The following is a 10,819-nucleotide window of genomic DNA, read 5'->3' as shown; positions in this document are numbered from 1 at the left end:
GACCAGTTCTAAGAGGATGAATTTGTCCTAATTTTGAAAAGACACTTTTACATACACCATGGAGCACAGTAGCAAAAGAACTATATAGCTTGTTATAACAAACATGCCATTGTTCCTGGCATCTGTCAGTAAATCCCCAGTATGATTCGTTGTTGCTCTTTCCTACTTAAAAGCTGATTGAAATGTTGGTCATGAAGTCAGGAGGCTTTTGTTTTAAGGAAGCCATATGGACTCGTGTTTTTTCCTTCCATTGAAATGCCAGCCTGTCTGTGGGTTCTGAGGTACCAGAAATGATAACCATCTCACCTGTCAACAAGGCAAGGCCTGGACTATTATTTTTTTGTGTTTTTTAAGCAACTTTTCTAATTTACCCTTTCAGATTACATGTTGTTTTGAGGAACAAGAAAGCTTTGCTACTTTGTTCAGTTTGTAAATGCTGTTTGAAAGATGAAAGTAAAGAAACTGATGGGTGCATTTAACCACCTGTAGAACATTGTATAATACCGTGGTTATGTAGTGGTTCAAATCGAATACAAACCACATATGTAACACACAAGAAGATAGTTTTATAACATCATAGCATGAGAAAAGGTATATATAGGTTTTGGTGTATTTTATATATTCTCATACACTTTTTTTTTCCCAGTGGGCAAATCTTACAGTTGCAGCCATGGGTCAAAGCATTTTTTGCGCAAACATGGGGAGAACCATGTTCCTCATCTCTTGCTCAGAAAAAGGAGGTGATCAGAATTAACTGACTTTCATTTTTGGGGGGAAGTCATTCTGTTCATTTAGTTATTGACTATTTAAGCAAAGGTAAATGTATAAGTGACTGCGCAGTTGCAAATGCTCTTGAATTTTGGGGTCCTAACAAGGTTTATTACATAGATGAAGCACTTACTTGTTAGGTCCTAGCAAGGTTTATTATGCAGATGAAGCACTTACTTGTTAGACTTAGTAGCATTATGAGCTGTTAGCTGGAAAGAACTTATAAATATTATTGTCCACTAAGTTATTACAGTCTTTTTCTTAACTTTTAAAGATCACTGTTATTCATTCACACTTACCTCAGAGATATATTGCAGCTAATGCCCCACACAATCATGTGCATAAACTGTGTGTTGCAAGTCAAAAAGAAGTTTTCTTTCTTAAATAGCGTGTGGCAGATGTTGTAACAGGTCGCTGCTCAGTTCTGCCAGCAGAATTATTCATATCATCAGTTAAAATAACTTGTACGTTAGCAAAATATAAGTTTAATCATTTTCATTGAATTGTTTTTTTCCAGGGATTAAATGAGCATCTTTGTCTCCAGCTAGAAAGCTGGAAGGATTCTGACAGTTAGTCATGGGTTGTAATTCATACGGTCAGTGCAAAAGTGAGACTGGATTATTTTGAATTATTCTACCACGTCTGTCTTTGTAGTCTACACATCATAAATACAGACATAGTGTTTCTAATCATATTTATACATTCAATTATGTTCACATAACCAACTTGACCACTGTCCTCCATCAGAACTACCTGTTTGTATGTTTTATAGCTTCTGTACCGTTGCATGCCTGTTCAGTACCCAGTTTCCAGGTTTATTTTGCCGTCTTTGTCACAGGATTGCTATGCCAGGTTTTGGTTTGGCTCTCCTGCCATTTGCCCCAGGGATGAAGCCCAGCCTGTTTCTTGGCACCTCAGAGGGATACGAGCAGGATGATCTCCTCTCCCCAGGCCTGCTTTAGTGGGGTGGATGTAAAGAGAGGTTGCAATAGGGCTCTTCTAATCTGAAGCTCATTCCCAGTGCTGCAGGGGAGGTGAGAGTTCCAGGATGAGCTACACCCTGACGCTGCTTCCCCAAATGGATAGACCTAGTGAACACTGGCCTTCCAGGGCTGCCTGCTTCCAAGCTGCTGCTCACATTCTTTACAATCTTGTTTCTAGACCTCCCAGAGCATCCCAGCAAAGTTACGTGGCCTCTGCAGGGATTTTGGTGGCTCTTGGTTTCAGGAAATATTGATGTCACAGAAAATACTTTGGATATTAGGTGATTTGAAAGATCATCTTGCTTTCATGATGCAGATTTTGCCTAATTATTACGGAGGGTTAGCGTACTTGTGTTGCGGGTTGTGTTGTGTAAAAGTCTTGGATGTGGTTGGGGACTGTCTGTGCGGTGATAATTACTGTTATGATTGTCTGCTCTACCTCTTTTCTCTGACTGCTTTCAAGCATAGGGGAGATATCTTGTCCAATTGCAGGCCCCAGGACTAATTAAAAAAATTGGAAGTATTTTTCAAATGTTGCCTCATTTGTTTGCAGCATTGAGAAATTTAAGCTAAGGAAACACTGCTTGTAAAAACCTGTTCTTAAGTCTATCTTGATTTAATGGATTTTAATGATTTGTACTCAGCATGCCTCAGGAGAGCAGTATTTTCCCTTTTGAGTAAGTATTTAGAAACTCAACCTGTCTGGTTTATGAAGCTGGCAGACTTCATAGTAAACAAGGTAATTATTCCCAATGTGACTTTACATTATTGTTTTTTAAAAATAGGAGCTTGTTCTTCAATTCTTTTTTTAAAGAGAAATACCTGCTTTTGAAGTATCCATTCCATTAATACGTCTTTGAGAGTTGTCTGTATCAGGTGATTGATTTCCAAATTAAAATAATTTGGAGTTGATAGTAAAGTGGAGGAACAGAACTAGTACATATTTTATACGTTGAAATGTTTAACTTCCAGTTTATCCAATTTCACTTAAAAAGGAGCGTTAACGCGAGAATTATTTTCTCCCACGTAAATCATTGTACATCCATTAAAACCTGTAATGGATCTATTTCATTTTATAAGGGCACTAATAAAGAAAAATGAGGTCACTGTGAAATTGTGCATGGAATCCTGGCTCTCCAGGGTTAATAGGAAATAACCTTTTGGGCCAGGTGTTCAGCCTCAAACCAAAATACCGCATTTTCATTATATCATGACAACTGAAGGAAATATCAGTGCCTTACTTAAAAATATTTGAATGCTTATGGTTACAGAACTACTGGAGTACTGTTTGGAATGGAGGGTTTGGCCTTCATGCTTTGTAAATTTGGAATTTTTAAAGATCTTTATTAATTCAGAAACTGTGAAAGGTTTCCCCTCTTCATTATGTTTTTGAATGAAGTAGAAATAAAAGTGTCTTCTGTTCAGTCTGCTCTTATGAAGTACTTTTTTTGTAAAACTTTTTTCTCAGTTTTGTGAACCTGCTTCTGAGGCTGTTGCTATGTATTATGCCCACTTCAAAACACATCTGGCAGGGAGATGGCAAACATCTTGTGGAAATTTTGATCCCAGTGAAATGAAGGGCAAAACTCCCATTGGTCTAAAAGGGTGAGGATAGTGAAACACCTTGGTGTTTCAGGGATGAGAAGTTGGGTTTAGTTTAGTTTTGTTTTCCTGTTCTACAGAACAGCAAAGGGTTGTTCATACAGGCAGCTACGAAGGGTCGGGTTCTCTCTCTGTGTAAAACCATATAACTTCATTTAGGCTCTGATGCTGGGATGTACAAAAATCCCAGCAGTTTACCACTGGGGAGGAAAGTCACATTTGAGCACATAACACCTTAATAAATATTCTATGTTGTTTATGGGGACAAGAGGTTTTTCTTTTGTTTTCCTTTCTTGAGAACGTAAGTGTGGCATTGTGGACATTGGAATATTTTTGTTGCTGTTTGAGATACTAAACCTCTATTTTCATTACATGTCATGCAAAGCCTTTTAAAAATATGAATATATAAAAGATTTTTATTTGCTGCTGCAAAACATGCAAAGAATAAACTGAAGACACTTCATCTACGGCTGATACAGACTGTGTAAACTGTTCAGATGTAGCGTTAACTAATATAATTCTTAACAACTTGCAGGGATTAAAGTCCTTTTATTTAAAAGGTAAATGTCCAGTAATACTATGGAAAGAAATACACTGTAGAAGAAGTTGCAGCCTTTAATATCAATTCAGCAAATAAACAGTGATTAAAGAATGTAATCTTTCTCAAGTAAAACCTATTGTAAAGCTTTTTTCTGTGGAAAAATAAACATAACAAATTATATCTTTTAAGGCTTGTCTTGTCTGTCAATCTCCATATCAACATAGATGTGAAAGTAAGGAAATATGTGAGCCATAAGAGGTGACAGCTTCGTTAAACCCCTTAACCAGCAAGGCCTGTGCGTTCGCGCACGGTCCTGGCCCTGCCCTCGCAGGTCCCCCGAGGCTCCGTGGGGACCGGGTGGCCGTGCGGGCTCCCCAGCTCCAGCCTTGCCCCGGGAGCTGGGAACAAGAGCTCCCACGGCCTGGCCTTTCTGCACGGGGAGATGGGACTGGCGCTCCACGCGTCGGGGACCGGCTGCTTTGCGAATGTCAGCTTGTGGTGGTGGATTTCCATGGTGTCAGACTAGCTGTTTTAGGGAGTGATTCCTTACCGTGTTTCTAAAGGTGGAGAAAAGGAGCCTTTTATTTGATACTCACTAACAGTGGGTAGATGTGTTCTTGTTATTGCAAGGGAATCTGCAGTCTCCCTCCTGTGTAGCTGAGGCTTTGGAAGGCTTCTCTCCCTACCCCGTCCTTTGAATCAGAGTTTGGTTTGCTGAAGCTGCTCAGCATTATGACCCTGCTGCTTCATCTATCATTTAATAGATGAATTCTGTCTTTTCAGTCTACCAAAATCTTACCAGAACTTTCAAAGCGGTTTCTGGTGACTATACTATATGCTGCCTCTATGTAGTAATACTCTACCCTAGTTATATTTGGACTCTAGAGCTTGTTTGTGCTCTTTTGCCCGTTTCTAAGCAGAGAAATCAAAGTAACTTGCATCTGTAAAAGAATAGCTTTCTAAAGTGGTGTCTTTTGTTTTGTTTTGAAGCATTAGTTGTAACTTAGTTAAATCTCTACCTATTTTTGCTGCCTGAGCCATTTCCGTAGATAGAATATGCAGGACTACTAAATGGTCAGAGAGCCTAGCAACAGGTAAGTAAGATATACTTTCCAAAAAATGGAACAAACGTTGTCATAAGTAGTTGATAATGAAGAGGTTACATTGCTAAAACCAAATACTTAGCCAAATTTACCTGTAGTACCATTTCTAAGCTTCTGCTGTACAATGTTGTTATTGATCTTTGAAGTCGCAATTATAAACCGAAAATTGTTCTAATGTCATATTTATATACTAATAAGAAGGCAGTAAGTCAGGTTTATTATCTTCTTTATATCGCAGGGCATTATATCACAGGGCACATCACTTCCCAACAAAGTCTGAGTCCTAAGTCTGAGATGACTGAACATAAATATGAAGTGTTTTAAGCAAAACAAAGTACCATCAACAGTCTAAAAGTCAGCAGCAAGCGTAAGTAATGGCTACATCAAGGCCTATGCATTTTCCCTCCCTCCTCTCCATGCAGACACTGACATTAATGATTTGAGTAAAGCTGTAATTTTTTGCAAGTTGTTGTCTGGGGTTACAACACTAAAATACAGAGATCATTAAGAATGAGAGATGTAGCTGTTTTTCAGAATCTTAACACCTTAGGCAAATGGGATCACACAAAAGAATATAAAATTTAAATATGTCAAAGGATGCATAGGAGCATCTATGTTTAAATGGCAGTTCAGTCCAAGGGATTCTCAGTAGCTGGGAGCTACTGAGAAAACCATCATTTAATTTTTTTTTCTCCTTTGTACATTTGAATAAAGAAGCTGGATTTAATTAGCATTTTTGCCATGCTGTTAGCAGTGCTATAAAATGCTGTTGTTACTGTAGACTTGAATCAAAAAAAGGATGTGTTAGAACTTCTCAGACCATATGTGGAAGGTGCAGAGGATACAGTGGAACTCCCAGAAATAGAGTCTCAGTAAAGAGTGATGCAATCACATTTGCTTCACAAAGTCAGTAATTGTAAAATGAAGCATCTACTGAAACACTAGAGGAGTAATTATGAAATTAATCAGGGAATTAAAATATTTTGTTTACTTAATGCTGCTCAACAGATCAGTTCACTGGTAGGTTTAAATTAAGAGAAAGTGCGTCAAATATAGAAAATAGAACTTCACCAGGAGAAGCAAAGAGGTGGGATGAAGGCTGTACTTTTTTTTTTTTTCTCCTAATACCCAGACCTTGATTTAAAAATAGGCGTATTTTTTTTATATGCTAGTAGATAGAAAGCCTCAACAACCTTTACAACCTACGTTAAGTCCATGTAAGTATATCCCATTTCATGAAGTTTGCTTTTATACTCAGTACCAGGGTCTCCTGCCTCATGTACTCACTGTGATGCTGTTCATTCCTCTGCCTATGACAGTTTTGATCTTGTTTGCAGGAAAGCCTACCTTGCTATAGGCATCTGGAAAGATGCATACATTTGCTTCTGAAGAGCAGCCTAACTCAGATGAATTCTTTGTGGTAATTGTTTTCCACTTGCTTCTAATGTGCAGAAAGCTAGTGGAGTGCCTGATTCCAACAGACAAGTAAAACTGATTAGGATTCTTTTAGATTTAATCAGTACTGGAGTTTCTCCCAGTCTTGGAAGAAATTCATACTTGTGATTAAAGTTGTCTCAGAAAAAGTGATAATCTGCTCTTTGGAAAAAATCCCAACAAATTTATGATGTTAACCTAGGACACATGACTATTTTTAACTGAGAAGTACTTACAGTCAAGTAAAGGAGTTGTCAGAAAAAGTTATTCTATGATCACATTATTCTAAGGCAATTCTGACCTGTCAGCTTGACAGTAGGTTTTGAGTACTGTTATAAGGAATGATATATCCTATCTCTGATTTTGTTAGTCAAGAAAATAGGAAGATCAATTAGGATTAGGTTTCAGTGAGGCACTGCAGTAGTACATATCAGCATTAAAGTCTAAGGAAATCTCAAACTGGAAGAGGTTCAGATTCAACAGTAAGTTTGACTCTGTGATATCACCATGTGACGCTGAATTCTTAGATGGGATAGATCAGTATCGTTCTCTCAGGAACCGTGGTTGGTCACATCGTAGTGGGTCCTGAACATTTTCATTCAGACAGAGCAGAACAGCCCTGGTATAAATCTGTGGTTATGGAGAAAGAAAGACTGTGGCTGCTATTACCTCAGAAGACATAGCAAGGTGAACAGGTTTCTAAACACCTCGCCAGTAACTCTGGCCTCCCAGCTAACCCTTTCTTTGCCTTCGTATCTGCATTCAACATGTAACTTCCCCTCAAGTGTCCCATTTGTGAGAAGGCTAGACACTGCACATGGTTCTGATAGTATTTTCAAGAGTGCTTTTTTTTTTTTTTTTTTTTTTTTTTTGCTTCTAATTGGACAGTAGAGCTTATAAATTTCTCCCAGGCAGCAAAGTGGTGTATTTATTGCTGCATGGCTGGGCACATCTTTTTAGAGTATTGAGTTTCTGCTTAATGACTATCACTTGATCCTTTTCTCTAATTTGTCCTCCCAGACCTTCCAGGCCATTGAGTATCATCTTGTAGCTCTTTTACCTCATAAAGGAATTTACTTTCTCTCATATTTAAATATATATATATATATATATATATATGCACACACACATATATTGCTAACCTTTCTATCCCTTTCCCCTTTCATGAAATGTGCTATTAACTGTAGCTTTCAGTTTGATACTAGTTTGGCTGTTCCCATGCTAACCACTGAAACTGCTTTCAGCAAGGTTTCTAATGGTCTGTTGCTCACCAAATCTCTCCAAACTTTTTAACCTGTCAGTTGCCTTAAACCCACGCAACCAAGCTTTTACTTTCTGAAATGTTAATTTCTCTTTGCTTCTGTACTTGCCTTTATTCTGGCGTTTTGTTTACTTTGCAGACTACTCCTCCATTATGTCCTTGGCTGAATAGCCCTCATCTTCCCCTTCCCCAGTTTTCTGTGGGAATTCCATTGAATTCTGCCAGTGTTTCTTCCCTCTTCTCATTCCACACTTTGTATTGTGCAATGTTCGACTATCCTTCAGAACTTTGTCTTTCTGTCAAAGCTAAGTCTCACCCTATATCTCCGGCTTTTGTCATCCTCAGTATAGCTAAGAGCTCCTAATCATCTCTTCACTCTTCCTTCCTGTTCCTCCTTTCTCAAACAATCATGCAGCTCACCCAAGGCGTAGGAATTGAGCGTTCTTTTGGATTTCAGCCTCTCACTGGATCTTGCATTTAAGTTGTATCTTGATCTTGCATAATCTTTTTACACCTCTTGCCTCTCCTGTCTCTTTACATCTTGGATATTTGTTAAAGGCCTCTTGACCTCGTGCCTCAAATTGTTCCAATATCCAGTGTTAGTTAATGGAGCGCTCTCCCAGTCTTACCTATGCAAGTTGCTACCAGTTGCTTTTGAAGACTGAAAGACTGAAACATTACTCTGTTTCATCCTACTGCCATCTTTCTTTTCTTGATAGTTTCAAACACACATTGCTCATTCACAATGTATTTGCATCCTATCTGTAAGTTTTTATTCATTTTTGAGATACCAGCATTTGCTTCAGATTGTTCCATCTTTTTAGGCAGCATTTTCCACTTAGTATTTTCCACTATTCCACTTGAAACAAGTTTGTCAAAGGCTGCCCTTCATTTTCACAATATCTATCACCCTTAAACCAACATTATTTCATTGTTTACTGCCAGTCTCTGTTGTCTGTATTATATCATTTGCTGACTTACATTTCACATGGATTGTAAGCTCTCTGTTGATAGGACATTTTCTTTGTATGTGTTCATATAATACCTAATGCAATAGAGTTTTTTGTTCCTGAGAAGAACTCCTGGGCACTATGATAGTATAAATAATAATAATAATAATGTTTAGTATGACAGATTTATTTCCTTAGCAGTGTTTAATCTCAACAAAGCAGCCTTAAAAATAGATTTGAAAGCCCGAATAATAAATTATTTCTACAAAATCCGAAGTAGTTGTTCTATCATTCCAATTGCTTTCTCTAGCCTTTCTTTTTGTATACAAAACTTCCACTGTTTTTCCTCCTGAAACTTCAGCAATGTACAAGCAAATAAATTTTAAAAACTTCCTGAACTGGGGGATTAAGTCATTAGTCCAGGAAGAGCGAATGAAGTTCACTTAAACTAGATGCCTTTCCAGGTTCAACCCCTAAAGGGTCTAGAGATTTTATCAACTTGCTAGGTAGATATTTGATCACATGCTGAAAAAACATTTAGGTTGACTAGAGATGCAGTAGTCTTTTCATTATTTATTGATTTTTTTAGTTTGTTCTACGGGCTGAAGAGTCGATTGATTAGAATGCATAGAAAACAAAACAGTACAGGCCACAGGGTTGAATCCTGCACTGTGGTGCACCTGTTTTTCACCAAAAAGCAACAGATCCTGGCCACATGTGAGTCAAAGGGATGAGTCTTTCCTTTGTAGGGCATTGCAAAACTGCTCGTTTCTTACCAGCGTTCACTGGTTTTTGTTCAGTCTGGTCAGTAGGAAGCAGCACCTTGATACCGGCCCTGTCAAACCAGTAACAGGCTGTATGCTGAGGAAGTGCTGTAGTTGTACACTGCAGCAGTCTGAAGGGAGGACTCTGATCAGGACCAGAGCGAAGGTCAGAAAACAGGAGGCACCACAACACAAAGCAGGAGGAATGGGTTCCACGTAGACCAGACAAGGAGAGCATAAAGCTCCCAGGGCAGCCTTGGCTCTGCTTGCTGGCCTGGCAGCGCGGAGGCCACTTGCCTCAGCCTGGGAAATGGCCTGGCAGCGCCGCTGTCAAACAGCACAGCTCGGAAAACCCTCCGGTGGCGCTTGAAATAAAATGCATGGAATGAGTTTATAGCTGGTGATCTGGAACCGCGAGGCTACAATGCCTTTTATATGCTTTCCTTGCATGCAATTTTACAGCACTCATAAAGGATAATTTGCATTTTTACAGCTCTTTCACGGCCTCTTTATGATAATGGCTGAGCATCTTCCGTTGTGTGTAAATGAACATCTAAGTGGGAGCTGTCATGTGTGGCTCATTCTTTCTCTCATCCCCTCTTCTGAAGATGATGTGGTTTGGCAAGGCAGCGTTTATAGGAGGATATTTAATTCCATATAGGAGTTTGTAGCTGATTTTGGACAAGCCCAAATTGCTAAATTTTAGCCTTACAATAGAAATCGCAGTGACTGATCAGTGTTCTTTCTTAATGTCTGACTTCCTCATGTTTGTCATTGAATGTCAGGAAGATGATGAACAATTTCATGGATTTTACTTGATATTTTGAGCAGAAGGATTCAGTTTGCTCAGCTAGATATCTATGTGTAAGCTGCTCTCTCCACATTTCAACAACCCTGCATCAGAAGCTGCTTTCCACCATTCTCATATCCTTGGAGCATAGCGGTCTGAATCCTATTGATGCCAGCTAGATGATACTGTTCCACGAGAAGCCTGTCTCAAAAAAATCAGGAGACGGGTAATGACTGGTTAATTTGCTGACTTTGGTGTAGTTCCTAAAAGGGTTATGATTTCAAGTTCGGCATTGCACTGCTGCTGTCCAGGCAAGAGCCTGTAATGAAAGGCGTTTATACCCAGTGCTCTGCCAGGATAGGAACTTTCTAGTCACTGGGGGAAGGTAGAAAGCCTTACTCATAGACAGTGTTTTGTGAGAGTTAGTGTCCGTGAGGAATCTGGGGGTAGTCCTATTGCAAAGTACCCAGACATATAGTCAAGAAGGCTTTTCTTTGGGAATTTCTGCAATCATATATAAATCTCCTCCTATTTTGGCCTGCTTGATGCTTGCCCTAATCCTGAAGAATTCCTGTCTGATATTCTAACCTTATTTTTGCATGTTTTATTAGAAATAACTTACC

This window comes from Tinamus guttatus, unplaced genomic scaffold (genome assembly GCF_059628265.1).
Source record: "Tinamus guttatus ecotype Peru unplaced genomic scaffold, ASM5962826v1 Tinamus_guttatus_pri_ptg000314l, whole genome shotgun sequence".
In the NCBI taxonomy this organism is placed as follows: Eukaryota; Metazoa; Chordata; class Aves; order Tinamiformes; family Tinamidae; genus Tinamus; species Tinamus guttatus.
The sequence above is the reverse complement of the archived record's forward strand: the minus strand, read 5'-3'. Positions refer to the sequence as shown.